Here is a 15,067-nt window from a genome sequence, read left to right as displayed (position 1 = left end):
GGTTTGTCACCAGAATTATGTGGTATGGGACAAGATTTCTGGAAAGCAAGGTTCACTGTTCTTGCAGTTGATGGAGTGCTGAGGAAGGGGAGCACAGAGAGCAGGGACTACAGAAATTGCTTCCACAGTACCCCTGGCTTTTACTGAGTAACTTTTATTGAGTAACAATGGGAAATCTGTCTCTCTAGGCCTTGGGCACAAGCAAATTAGGCAGAGGAGTCAATGGGTGTGTACTGTGCCCAAAACCATGCTAATTTAAGTAATTGCTTATTTTGCCTTTGCCAAAGTTCATGCCTGAACTTAACATCCCAAATTTACTTTAGTTAGCTTTTGCTGAAACGTGAGATATATAAAATCATCTTCTGTGAGCTTTAGTCAGTCCTTAAAATGATTACCACCGTTCAGTGAGATTCACATTTTGGGACCATGGAGGTTACCCTGGGACAAAAATGGTAACAAAAATTGAGAAATAGGAAAGGAAGAACAGTGGAAAGGTGGCAGAGAAATAGTTTTACTCTTGTTTATGATGGCAAATAAAATGTTTCTGAAAATAATTAGTATACTTTGCATTCCTTCAGTAACTTAAAAACCAGGCAATTTCTGTTATATTCCTGTTAAAAAAGAAGCAATTTGCTTTTTGATACATTGAAAACATCCTTTCATTTTGACCATGGTGAAAAACCACTTTTATAACATTATTATAACTCCCTGTCATCTGAGTATGAAGGCTCATTTCTGGAATTCAGTTAAAAAGAAAGAACCAGCAACCCCTGTAAACTCAGTACGATAAAGACGGAATTATTAAGGACATGATAGGATATCGTAGTGTGGGTCCAGGAGAAAGGCTGAAAAGCATTCAATTTTTCTGCGCAAGTAGAAGTGTCAGCAAAAAAGTCTATCTGCCAGCATTTGTAATGGACTTAGGGGAATCTAGGAAGAATGCCAGGGAGGAGGAACTATTGCACAAGGAAGCTCAGCTACAGGAATACAGCTCTGTGATAAAGTCAGACCAATTAATTCTTTAAAGCTTTCACCAAGGCCCATCAGAGGTAATTGCAAGATGGGCAGTAGTCTGAGAAATGGAAAATATATTGCCACTTAACTTTTAATACTTTAAACCCAAGCTATATATAAACATGTGGAATGACAAGAAGAAAAATCCAACTAAAACAATTTTTTTGAAGGAAGACCCTCTATTTGTGCATTTATTCTGAGTTTGGGACATTTGATATATTTTTCAGTGTATGCACGTATCGGGATGTTCAGACACGGTTTCAGTTGTAATATGCTGCTAATAATAGCCCTCTCCTTCTGACCCTATTCCCTTCTTGTTTTGGCCTTTCACAGATGTTTTTTCCCAGTGGATCAGACTGCTCTACTGATATGGAAAGCTCTTTCTGTTGTCTTCTTATGATTTTCTACAATCTGCTATTGTCTATCCAATAAGTGTGCTACAGTAATACATCTGACTTCCTGGTATGGAATGGTGATAAGGTCACTCTGGGACTTTGTAGAACAAAGTGATGTGCAAAAATAGCAAAATATATTTTTGTATTGCATCTATGGTCTGATTTCTGGTACAAGAGTATCTGTACTTCACAGTCCATTCCCTAAACCATGGCTTATTAAATGCCTTAACTGATGGGCAATAACCATCTCAAAGGAGGGAGCTGAAAAGTCCAAGTTTAAGAATATGTCCCAAGGCTCAAAGTAGTAATTTGTTCTGTGTCAAATGGAGCTCAGCTTTAAGGGATTACTGAATTATGACCATTTTGGTTGGTTTGATGTGCATTTAGACTGTTTGAGCTGCCCTTTTTGAAGGTTGCATTTGTTATGGGGCCTTCAGGCCACTTCCAATATTAACTAACAGATTATGACACCCAGTAGAGTTCATTTCATTGAAAACAATATAGCGTGCAAGAAGTTGTCTAACCCTCTTATGAAACTGATAAATTTGTGTTTTACGCAGGCTCTTGGGCATTTTGTTTTTCAAAGGAATTGTCCCCCTTTACTGTCATCGCCTATGTTAAATAGGTAACATAGTATAAGGGTCATTATAGATAATATTTTCTAGAAAAAAAGAATTATAGAAAATATCCCAATATTTTTCATACCAAATGTTCTTTTTTCACCTTAGGGAACCCAAAAGATTAATCTCATGAATGCAGTCCGAGGTCATACATTGTTTTGGCATGCCAGTAAAAACCATTGGTTTCTAGAAGGTATGAGGTGTGGAGCAAGGTGGTTGACTGGCTTTTTTTATTTTTCTCCTAATTAGATTGCTTTTGAATAGCTACATGTAATATTGTGAAAGAGAGGAGGAACAAATCAGCCAGCCTTGAACTGTCCTAAAACTCCTAAGCATTGAGAAGAGGGGCAAGAAAAAGCTTGTTTATGCCAGATGTATTGTTTTCCTAAACAAGAAGAGGTAGAGAAGTACTGTCTTGGGTTTTTATCAGTTTAAGGCACTAAAAAAAGTCCCAGGAAGATCCATGTTCTAGAAACAAAGTTTTGAGTTTATAAAGTCACTTTGACAATCAGCTGCTTTGTGCTGATGTTCTGCTACAGTGCTGTATTTGCAGAATACTGGTGACATTATCTGTGCTGCACAAGACACAAATATAAGGGGAATTTCTGCTCCAGTGAACTCCTATTCCAGAAAGCAGACACAAAGAAGGGCTCAACTTGCTGTGCATCCCAAAGAAAGGAGGCGATTGTAGATATAATTCCATGTCATTAAATAATTTCTGGAAGGCTTCCTTTTCTGCTTTTAGTTTTTAGTGATTTGGGTTGGCAGCTGCAATTTACAAAATATTTGGCGGTGTCTGGAGGCTTTTCAAAGTGGTTTCGATAACCTCTGCCAGAGAACAGAAGAGGGTTCACTTTTTCTGGAACAAGTTATAGCTTCTTACTTTTGATAGTTTCATACGTCTCATAGTCACACTGAAATCAGTGAGGATTTCCTTGCCTGATGACTCAGATTTTTTTACTGTAGTGTCAGTTTTTTAGATGTTGAGGACATCTTTCAGTTCAGTGCCCAGACTGACTGAAAGTTGAAGGACAAACATTTCACTGAAAGAAGTCAAGCTCTTTTTTTTCTACTTGTACAGAACTGTGCTTTCACTGCTTTTGACAAATTATAGGATTATGACAACTGCAGGCTTGTGACTACTCTTTGTTTGCTCTAGGGTTGGTGGTAGGAACGATGGGAGATAAATATAAGCTTGAAGGACAAAGATGTGCAACACTCAGCCTGAAATGGACATTGGTTATCTGTCTAGATTGCTGGTAAAAAATAATGCAGCTTCGTAAAGATGAGCTCTTGGGAAAAAAACCTGTGATATGGGTGTACTGAATCTGTCTGAAGAGGGATGAATAGGAAGAGTCACGGTGGACAATTTTTTCTCTAATGTTTTTATTGAGTATAAAAGTATTGAAACAGACTTAGTAAGCTAAAATCTACACTATAAAGCTGACAATCTTTAAGTGAGCCACTAAATAAAACCTCAGTTGTTTTAGATTTCATTTATGAAGAACTTGGGATCTTAATGGGGTAATGGGCAGAGAACTGTTAAAACTCAGTGAGCAAATTTCCGCCTGTTGGGTGTGATTGTTTCTTGAAGTGTCTAATCATAGAAGAGAGAAGATAGGATCTAAAATGAAAGCCCACGTGGGAACAGTAGGGGTTTACTTGGAATTAGAATGGATATTCCTCACTTTTCTGTACTGCAGCAAACTGAAATTACCAGAAATTAGGTGCTCGGAAAAGAGCTAACAGGCTGGGAAAAGCTGCAGCCCACAAGGAAACAGAAAGTGATCTCTAAACAGAATTAAGAAAAACTCTTTTCAGAAGGAAGGTTATAGAATCAACTACATATTTCTAAAACACCAATGCATATAGTAGTTACTTAAAAGGATGGTATTTTTTCTATCAAATATTATAGAGGCATTTCCCTGAAAGTTTCCTAGTGTATATAATTTTTTTGACACATCAGCATGCCCCAAATAGGTAATTTTAACAGCTTCACACTGTGTGGTGCCAAAAGTTCTTTGTAGTTCATAGAAGCACACAAAAGGGTGGAAAATTGCTTAAAATACAAAATGCTGTATCAGTAGTTTTAATAGAAACACACACAAAAAGTATGTTAAAAGAGGCATGGTAAGAAACATTGCAAGAAAAGAAATGCAGAATTTGGGAATCGGGGATGTAGGTAACACAAAAGTGCTATTTCTGGAAAATGTGCCAGTAGCATGAAGGAGACAAATGTTTTCTCAGAGCTTGGTAAATAGTCATGTTTGAGGGGTGGGAAAGGGGATGCAGGGAACATTGATTTTCTTTATTGGTGTTAGACATTGAAGAGACATTCTCATGGGGGAAAAAACCAAAACACAAAACTAATTACCCTTTCTGTTGTTTTGTGGGAGAAAGAGTTCTTTTTTAGAATTTTTATTTTAACTATTTTTTTTCTTGTCTACCAGTTCACTGAGAACTTGACACTTCTCAGTATGAGAACACTAATAATTTGTTTACCTCATTTTTCACTGTATTTGTAGTTTATGGCTGTGTTTTGGTGTTACAGGCTATAAGTTTGGCTGACAGGTGCCAAATCAAGTGCCTGATATGAAAGCAGCAGCTGGGGAAATCTTGCTTCTGGTGACCTTCAGCTTGTTAAACCACTTGGGTTAATGACTTGGGAACTGGCAGTGAATTTGTACAGGCTCATGGGGTGAGGAGAAGAGAGACCAAGCCGTGCAGCTCCAAACAACACCTGAAAGGTCCCTCATTGTTTTCTCAGTAAAATCACTTACCTGTCTTCTTAATCATTGCAGCAAAAGTAGGAGTCAATATAATTAACAGAAATAATAATAGCTCAATAATAAAGAATTAGAAAGTAAAATATAATGATCCATTGTTGAATCAACCAAATCATATTTTCAGCTTTCTAGTTGCCATTGCCATTGTCTGTTTCATGTGTTTGTTCTTTGTTGTTGTACAGCTTATTGCCATTTTTGATAAACAGGTCTGTGGGTACAGATCTTGTCTTTTTGGTTGTGACTGGTCTGGAAAGAACTGCTCAAAGAGCATTTGCCACAAAAAGCTGTACCTGCTTTCAGCTGCAATGAAGCAGTATTTGATCTTCCCTGCTGAAGCATTTAAGACTTGATCTGAAAGCTGTGAAAGTGTGTGGTGCTGTGCCATGGCAATAGCTTATGTCTTGTTCAACTGTTGAGTTGTGTCGTATTCATAATAATGAATTCAGTGAAAGATGCAGCCTAGTTATCCAGCCAAATAACAGATTTTGTTGTTGAAATCCATAAAGGTAAACCCACAGGTAGCTTTAAATGGCAAGCTGAATGTATTGTAGATAGAGTGTAACATTATAACCATTCCTAGAAATCGTAACATCAGCAATAGGAGTGATGAATGTGTTCTGCAATAGTTCATTTCTGGCTATCTCTTCTTAAAGTTGTTTAGGACCAGGCAGAGCCTCCAAAATGCTCTGGTAGTGGTGAGGTTAGAGCATCAACAGCTGATGCTCATAGTTTTTTCACTGAAGGTTATCTGCTGTATGGATTATAGGTAGGTGACTACCATGGATGTGACTCCTACTTTACCTGTTGTCTTTGATTTTTGCAAAAGGATAGATGGATTTCCCCAAACAGCATTCTGCTCTGAGCAAGTCAGTGCTGTAGTGGTCTTCTCCTTGTAATCCAGACTGGCAACTGTGCCAAACTTCTTGGCAGTACTTCACAAAGATGGCGTTTATGTTTAAGGAAAGTGATGCATTGTGAAAGCTGTCATGTTATGTTGTGCTGATGGAGGAGCCAACTGGAATTACTGAGACAGAACTCTCTTCAATCACTGTAACCTGTGATTTCTGAACTGAAAAGTGTTTTCTTCTAAAAGCTAGTGAAAATGCATTTTTAGGTACTTTGAGGAAAAGATGTTACAAATACTGTAAATATTACCCATTGAATATTTCATACATAGGGAACTTTGTCTAAATATGTCAGCTGTAAGAACACTTAGGACTTAATTTTTGTCCAGGAAGATAAATCCATGAAAAGAGATGTAAAAATAACTGACTAAGGTGCATGGTATCTAGGTCAACCAGCCAAATTTCTGACTGACCTGCCTTTTTTTACTGAATGCAACCCAAAATGAAATTCTTGGCTGAAGAAAACAGTCTAATTATAGCCTTATAGTTGGCAGCCTTGTTCTTCAGGCCTTCATTTCTTCTGGTTTCAGTTACACTAGTACATATTGAGAGGCCATATTCAAGTGGCACGGTCGAATGTGGTGGTAATGTTTGGTAGGTAATGAGGTAGGTAGGTAACCAATACTAATTTCATGGTGTCTTGCCTGCCTGCAAGTTTGCAATTAAATTGTGACCATTAGCTACCTGATTTTAGCAGCAGCTTACAATCAGTGAAGGAAGACAGAGGCTCACCAGGTGGCTTTGCCATTGCTTTTGCTGCCTAGAGAAGTGTGCTGGCTGCTCCCACAGTGGTAGGACTCAAATTCAATCTATTCACTGTACCACAAGTGAGTGCCAGAGTTGAATAACATTGTCCGTTCTGCTATGGCGTTGTTTCTTTGGTCATTAATTAGGACAATGGCCCAGTGCTGCAGCTCAGTCAGTAATGTCATACTGATTTATGTTAAGAAGTTAATAACTAGAAGTTTCTCATTTATTTCACTTTTGCTTCGTCATACACAGCTTTGACTAAAATGTGTTCGTTGGTCTTGGATATTACATAATATTTAAGTGGTGATAGGTTTCTCTTAAAATTACAAAATTTTCTCACATTCCATTGTTTGGAAGGGAGAAGAGAGCTAGAGAAAAAAAGATGTTTTAGATTAAAATTCAGTTTATCGGTAAAGCAATTTTCAGTTTGATGTTTTAGGTTTGTTATGCAAAGTTCTTAAGCATATCCATCAGGGAATTAGAACACTCTAGACTAATTACTTTGCTGAATCTGAACTGGAAAACATCACTGAAAGCTATTAGGTTGGCACAGTAAATATGATGCCTTTATTGCAAACTAGAACACCATTTAATGAGATAATCCAAAGCCCAGTGAAATCAGTAGAAAGGTATCTGTTGACTACAGTAACTCAGTACCAGACAAAGTGTCAACTGCAGTAACTTTTTTGAGATTGCAGATGTGTTGCATAATCAGAAATGAAGTTACTGGACTGGCATAAAAATTATTCCTAAGGTTGAAACACCTATATCAATCATAGAAAGCTTCTCTGTTACGAGAGTAAGAAATCTTGTATTTTATATAAATAATGTAATCTAAAGACAAGATGCCACTGATATTCAGGGAATGGGTGTCAACAAATGCTTGTCAGTATCTGTACAGGATTATTTATGTTCCCTTTGTCACACTGCTAGCTTATTCCTTCTGAGCATGAATGCCTTTTGGGAGTCTCTCTAGGATAAGACTGTGGATGTTTCTTGCCTTTTATCTAGTATTATCTGGCTCTTCTTTGTTGGAAAATTTAGTTTCATGGTGACACATTTTGTATTTTCTTTGCTAAGCATGTTAGCCTGTAGCATCTATGAAAACCTGAAGTAATTGTACAGCCTTCTCCTTTTGCCGATCTTGAGAAGAGCTGGGACCAGCCTCCTACTTCTACTGATTCCTATACTGATTCCTATACTGATTGTATAGGTTCAGTTGCAATCAATTGCTCACCCATCCCATGATGTGTTTATCCAGCTGTGTGCTGGACAGTTTGTCCAGAAGGATACTATGAGAGACAGTATGAAAAACTTTACTGAAATCCAAAAAGATTACATCAACTGGCTTCCCCTGATCAGCTAGGCAGGTTACCTTGTCATAAAAGGAAGTCACGTTTGATAAGCAGGACTTTCCTCTCATGAAGCCGTGCTGGCTGTGAAGAATGACTGTGTTGTCCTTTAGGTGTTTTTCAATACCTCCCAGGATAATCTTCTCTATAACTTCACCAGGTACTGAAGTGAGACTGACAGGGAGAGACTGTAGTTTCCAGGGTTCTGCCTCTTGCCCTTCTTGAAAATCAGGACAACATTCGCCAACTTCCAGCCAACTGGGACCTTTTGGGATTGCCAAGACCAATCAAAAATTATTGAGAGAGGTTTTGAGATGACATCAGCCAGCTCTTTGAGGATTCTGGGATGAATCCCATCAGGCCCCATAGATTTGTAGGGATCCAGCTGGAGCAGCCAGCCTTCTACCTCATCTGCTTGACTTCCAATGTTTTGGAATTGCCTGCTCCTGTGCCCTTAGGAGGTGATGTTTGAAAAGTGACCAGCACTGATGGGCCCCAGCACCTGCATCACATTAGGTAATGTTTAATGTTGCAGCATTACTGTCCATTTTGGTTGACTAGACAACCTCTTTAGGTATTGATAAAAGTAAAATTAAAACAATTATCTCCTTTTCCCCCCCCATTTTCTTCTATGTCTAGCCATTACAGATACTGTTTAATTTTCCAGATTTGTAGGTACATTGCTACCTGTTGATTTTTTCCTTTGCTTATTTTGATTAATTTTTTCTTTTACTATTTTTGCTGGTTACTGTCTTAATATATGTCTATTCCTATCTTAAAACAATTACCAGTTATGTAACGCACATGAAGTGCAGAGAAAACCAAGTTATTTTCAAGCATCTATGAACTTTAGGTGGACTGACTGTGTGATGTACCCAAGTTTGCCTTCCTCTGAGACATGAAGGCATTTGGGTTTTGTGTCCAGGTCCAGTACAAAACCGAGAAAAGAGCCAAGCTATCGAACCCTCTCCTTTTCAAAGGGAGTTGGCTCTCACGTCCCTATTAATCTGTCCCTAAACTTCACAATGTCCTCCAGTGTGACATATACAATTGTAGTACTGCCAGTGTGCAGACAGAATTTTAATGAAGGGGGTTGTTTTGTTTTGAAATTTTGATGGGCTCAAGTGCATCAAGAATGTGCATTTCTGACAGTACAAAGTGGTACAGGACAAAGACCCAGGCTTGCTCTCTGTCAGAGAGGTTTTAAAATATCTTGCCATTTGATGTGCTTCATTCCACTGTAGAGGAAGAAAAGCTGTAGATTCATTTCTAGCATGAGTGATCTAGCAGTATGCAGAGAGAAGCAGCTGTAAATCCAGGAAAGGTATTAAAATAGGTATCCCTTTGAATTTGAGAAAAATGTTAACTGAATTCTTTCTGTGTACCTTAATGAATTTGCAAATAGTGCCTTTGTAATACATTTATATATGGAAAGGTCATTGAGCCAATTACAATAGTTATTTTGACCTGCCTACAGAACTCCTTATACTTGATTTTGCACAGTAGGTAAAGAAATGAGAATGTCTGACAAATATGGATACATTTTTCAACTTACCATCTTCATGTTGTCGAGATCAATGATCCTTTCTGAGCTGTGCTTCAGGAAACAGTTGCATATGAGTCCAGCCTCTGAGCGTTGTAATTTTTAACCCTCCTAATCTGCAACTGGTGACAACTGGACTTTCTTACAAAGAAATCAGTATCTCTTAGCTCTTCATTCTGCGAGCTCCTTGAAGCAGTGCTGAACAGCACTTCACAAAAGGTCGGTGAAATCAAACATGAGATTGTGTACATTTATCACAGTTACATAAATCTGAGTAACTATACAAAGACACATGCTTGCAAGGACTACTGCATGTTAATGAATCCATAGACACCTAATAATTTGAGCTTTTCTCCACATGAATGATGCTTAGAATTTGTGGTGCATATTGCTTAGGAAACACTAGATAAGTTGACATTTGATGAAGAAGCAAATTTGTTGTGGTTTCTTTACATGTAATTACTCTATCAGGTGTATGTTGGTAAATTCAGTTACTTCATAGAATATGGCACCATGTGCTCTGCTGTTTTATTTATAGGATTGCCTTCTATTTCTGTTTATGTTGCTTCCAGATAATTATTTGAGAAATGTAACTTATTTTTTACTTAATTTTTTATTCCTTTGAAGAACTGGTAGTGCACACGCATTTTACAGGCCTAGGGAATCCCAAATGTTACCTTACTGGCAAGTAGTGCTGCTGCTTTGTGCCTGTATGGGTTTGAGGAGTGACAAGTGATCAACACATGGACCCATATGAGCTGAAATCTTTTCAGATGAAGGATGTAAGGGGACTCTGGGTGCTGTGAGTAGAGAGAATATCTGTCTGTTTAGCAGTGAAACCTAATGGCCTGTGGGGTGGTGTTTCTGAACGCATCCCTCTAAGTTTCATTTATATACGTTTTAACTATGTATAGTCTGAGCTTGCTATTTAGGCATTAGGCTGTGTAAATTACATATTTATCTGTGCTTTCCATGGGATGAACAGGAACACATAGTAAAGGGTGCAGATGCCAGAGTATGAACTTTTTTCGTGGTACATGGCTAGTAGTTTTATTCTCTTTGTGAGTAGAGGGTGAGCAGGTGGGTGAAGTCTGTCACAGTGGTAGACATTGAGCTAGAGTTGACCTGAAATGAGAAATGCAGGGTATTGGCATGGTATTTCTGTGATCTACAGCCACATTCACATTTATGATTAAAACTGCTCTGCATCAGGTGGCTTTCTTTACTTGAGTCATTGTCTTTCTTGAAGAAGAAAGTATTTTCCAACATGAAGCTGAACAGAGGAGTAGTTTACCTAGTCATAACTCATTTAGTTGTAAACAGAAATTAAGGAATCTCAGTACAGTCAAGGATACTTAAACAGATGTTTTCCTCCAAGATAAGACCATCACTGATTTGGCCGTGCATGTTGTGAGGGAAAAATCCTGAAGGAACTGGAGAAAATTGCAACTTATCCTAGGTTGTATACTTGTGACTTCTGACATTTATAGGATCTGTATAAATACAGGGAGGGTTGCTCCTGAGGTGCAAAGACATGGTGGTCCATACTCAATGTGGTGTATCACTGGGACTGTGAATACAGCTGCAGGCACATAAGGAGAGGCTCATTAGTGAAGCAGAGTGAATTTTGGCGCTCAGAAAGGAAAGTGTTCCTTCTGCAGCTGATAATTGCATGCCTTGCAGTCATGGGAGCATAGGAAAGCTTGGAAGGTTTCGTCAGCTTCACGATTTGTGCTATCGCAATGATATATCCTGACCATTAGGACTGCAGGCAGCTTGAATCCTTAAGCTATTTTACATTTTTAGATTATGTATATTTTTTCTGAGACTTAATAATTTGTACTTAGACCTTGGTTTCCTTGCTTCCCTCTGAAGCAGATAGGCAGTACCAAAAAGAATTCTTTTTTTCCTTTTTTTTCCTCACTTTTGATGAGATCCTTCAGTTCATCAGACCATTCTTGTCATAAGCACATGTAGAAATTCAAGGTTTGATTTAAGTTTATTTAAAAAGACCCAAACAAACTAACCAAGCAAAAAAGGTAATAAAACACATTCTTCAGAATTCAACCTCTCCACCTCAGGGCCTCTTATTTTATCGCCTGGGTGAAGACCTACAGAGTAATTGAATTATTTTTAAAAGAAGGACTTACCTGTCCAAAACAAGACCATGTATTCTCAGCCCAAAGCCAGGGTGTATGATTGCCTCTTGGAAATCAAACCAGATACAATCTTTTCATGAGCTTTTACAACTCTGTTTTTTACCACATTTAAATCTTTTATTGGTTTATAAATGTGATCTATTGATGTTGTCAAGGATGTCTCCTAAACGTTTTGTCCAGTTGTTATTCATACTAACTATTGCACAACCTTCACAATCAGGCACTTCATAGTTTCTGTAGGTCAGGGCAATTCAGCGTGTTATCTGACACCCACTTAGTAGTAATTTCACTGGATGTAGTATTTGCGACAGAAAGAATTCCAGTTTCTACTGTGAAACTCTGCATAGTGATAATAGTACCTAACTGCTTCATGGTGGTGTGCTTCAAAATAGACTGGTTTAATGAGTGTATAAAACGCTAAAACTGTTCCAGTCTTCATGTTAAGTAAGTGCCATTCAGTGTTTCCTCAATGAGCAGTGATTGGGATTCATTAGAGGCAACTTTGTGCAGAGGGTTTACATTATTGTACAAGTGAGAGATAATAGGTTTGAATATGGCAGCATGGATTCATACCTATAATGTAATGAGGAAAATAAATCATAATTAAACAGTGAAACAATAATGAGCTTATTTCCCTCAGTGGTGTTAAAATTTTGCATATATACGTAGTTAAAATCTATGCAGTTGTTCCCACTGGTTTGTTTTCCACCCACATGCTTTGGCTGGTGAGAAATATGTTGGCTAACGAGGGATTCCTTTGTCTGTCTTGGCATCCCAGTTTGAAGTATAACTTCTGTTCCTGTAGGCACTGGGATTTTGTGCTCACAGAGCAATTGGATAATACCCACAGAGAAAGCTGATAAAGTCTCATCTTGGTGAAAGCTCCTGTCTAATCTCAGTAGAAAAAGGCAGTGTAAAGACAAACTCAACAAACCATTGAAACCATATTTGTGAAAGGCAGCCTATTTTCACACTGAACTGTGGCTCAAATGAAGTGGACATAGGCTGCTCTTGGATGGGTATTTGAGCAACGTGATCTAATGAGAGATGGTCTTGCCCACAGCAGGGGGAATGGACTACATGATTTTTAGAGGTTGCTTCCAACCCAAACCATTCTAGGATTCCATATTTCATGCTTAAATATTTAACATTCATTCTGATCATCTGGGTCTGCATCATTAGCAACTTGGATACTTGATTTGGGCCAGGATTTGGGAGGAGAATTGGCCAGAAAACATACAAGTTGTATTCTAGTCAGTTGTTGCAACATCAACTGAAAAGTTGTCTAGAGAAACTGGGTTGTCAATTCTTATTACTGAAAGGTCTTTTCTTTGCACTTTTTCCAGTGTTCTGTGTCATTCTGTCATATTTATATAAAAATAATGGCATTGTTACAGAGTGTCTCTGATATACTGGAGCAATTTCTGACAAATAAAATGTTCTCCAGTGAGCCAATGCCCTACAGTTACTCCTTTATATGTGCAACTTTTTTCAGATTAAGCCAAGAAAATTTCAGTAGTACATTGGCACACACACGTGCTTTGCTTCTATGTATTCATAAGGGCTGCAGTAGACTTATACACTGACAAGGTTTTTAAAAACATTTGTTGTGCGGTGCTCATGGTCACAGTGGAGATTAGATATTGTCTGTATTTTGGCTTTGCACTACTCCAAGCTAACCCTTTGTTAATACTGCAGAATTTTATTTCAGTGGTAATTTATCTCAGCAGATTAATTGTCCATCCTGCTGGAATGCCTTTGCTTGGACTCTTAACTCTTGTATAGTGATTTATCCTTCATTAGTAGTGACTGATACCAGTCACCAATGAACTTGTTTCTCCTGCCGCTGAAGTAACTGGTAGAATTTCCTTTAAATACTGATTTTAGAGGAAGGCATCTTTTCAAGACATTTGAATTTATGGCTTCAGGTTGGCACATGCCTAAATCTACCTTTCATTTGCAAAGTGGATTTTTTTCTCTGCATACTCATAAACCATGAGTTGAAGTCTCAAAAAATTACTGAGTCGTTTTGTTTTAAAATAGAGAATATTCATATGTTCTTTTTTAATCTTTTGAGGCTGTTGAGTATGTTCTCTGTTGCCTTTCTGCAGCCATGAGGAAGAGAAATGTCTTTTATTTAAAAGTTAAAATTCTTAATCTGAAGCTTTGAGAAAAACAACAAATACCATTGGACTTTGTGATACCATAGAAAGGCTTGTCAGCATTAGCAATGGTAGAGAAAAGTGAGCAAAGGCTGCTTGTGTTCGGCAGCGCCTCATGTTCTTTGGAGGATAGTACACAGCTGAAGTTGGAGGGGCTACACTATGCTATGGACTTATGCAAATAAGTGAAACACTTCTTTTGTTGAGGATTATTTGTAATTGCAACAGAACTCTGTTTTTGTGCTGTTGGTGTTTGGCTTTGAAATTGCCTTCCTGTTAGAGCTTCGAAATTTGTTGAGGGAAGACTTGCGGCAAATTTTGTGGACTTGCAATAGTCACATTCCTCTTCTCCTTTTTCTCTTCTCCTCTTCCGACTCAAAGTAGACTTCTTGCAAATTCGGTTTCCTTTCTGTCAGTGGCAACAGCTGCTTTGTGTTCAGCTGACTCTGCATATTTTTGAGAACTTCTACTTCAGGAATTGTCTCTTCCATTCCCAGGCATGGAAGTGCTTCCACTGTGGAGCTGGTGTAGTGTACGAGTCATTTTATTTTTATCTTCTTTGAAATGCAGCTGGGACTAGGCATGAATGCACTAGAAGGCCTTGGAAATGGAAACATCTTTCTGTGACTGGTTTAATGTGCCTTTCTAATTGAGAATTGCAGGCATCCATCTTGCTTTTTAAACATCTAATTCATAATTGCTGATGCTGTGAGTTTCATTCATACAACATCTCTTTCAACATATGGACTGATAAACTGCATTGTGCTTAACAATAGGATAGAGATTTGGCTTTTATATCATGGTTGAATGTTGTTCAGGAGTGATTAACTATTGAACAGCACATGCTGGCTAGCCTAGAAAAGGATCTGATGATCTTCTCTAACCATTTAAGTATTGCAGGTAAGTTCTGTCTACCAAAAAAACCTAACACCACAAAACCCATTGCACAGTGTGCTTAGTGTTTCACTTCCAGATGTCAGTTTGGTTGCAAATGCTGCCTGGTTTTTTAAGTATGAAGCAATTCTATTAAATAAGATACACTTAATTTCTAAATTCGTTGGAATATTAAAATTAGTCCCGAGCTGATGCTCTTTCTGAAATTCAGGAAAATCTTTTGACTGGTAGTATAGGGTTGTGAATTTGGGGAAATGTACATTCTACTATAGGACAAAGGGATGCATGTCTCATGGAAGAGAGGGCCGTTCTGTGACTTACAGACTAGGTTGTTCTGCAATCATGTGGGAATAGTAACTCACAAATATGAAATTTATTCTTCTTTCAGTGTATCTCTGAGGTAGGAACATCTGCTTAAAATAAACCACCAACATTTTAACTGAGCAGCTTTCAGACATTATTTGGATTATACAGAGGAAATGGAGCT

At 38.0% G+C, this 15,067-nt stretch overlaps 1 protein-coding gene across 12 annotated transcripts in view; it reads left to right on the top strand.

Moving 5' to 3' along the window:
• Positions 1–15,067, top strand: part of MAPK10 (mitogen-activated protein kinase 10) — a 198,023-nt gene that overhangs the window by 76,246 nt on the left and 106,710 nt on the right. The window contains exon 3 of one of the 12 annotated variants that reach the window (XM_027692831.1): positions 9,426–9,584. The exons of the other annotated variants lie outside the window; for them this stretch is intronic. The gene's annotated coding sequence lies outside the window, so the exon portion shown is untranslated. The remainder of the gene's footprint in view (positions 1–9,425; positions 9,585–15,067) is intronic. 12 annotated transcript variants of the gene reach the window in all.

The sequence above is a fragment of the Neopelma chrysocephalum genome, unplaced genomic scaffold (genome assembly GCF_003984885.1).
Source record: "Neopelma chrysocephalum unplaced genomic scaffold, ASM398488v2 Primary Assembly neopelma1_88, whole genome shotgun sequence".
Lineage (NCBI taxonomy): Eukaryota > Metazoa > Chordata > Aves > Passeriformes > Pipridae > Neopelma > Neopelma chrysocephalum.
Note: the sequence above shows the minus strand (reverse complement) of the source record. Positions and strands in the feature narration are given on the sequence as shown.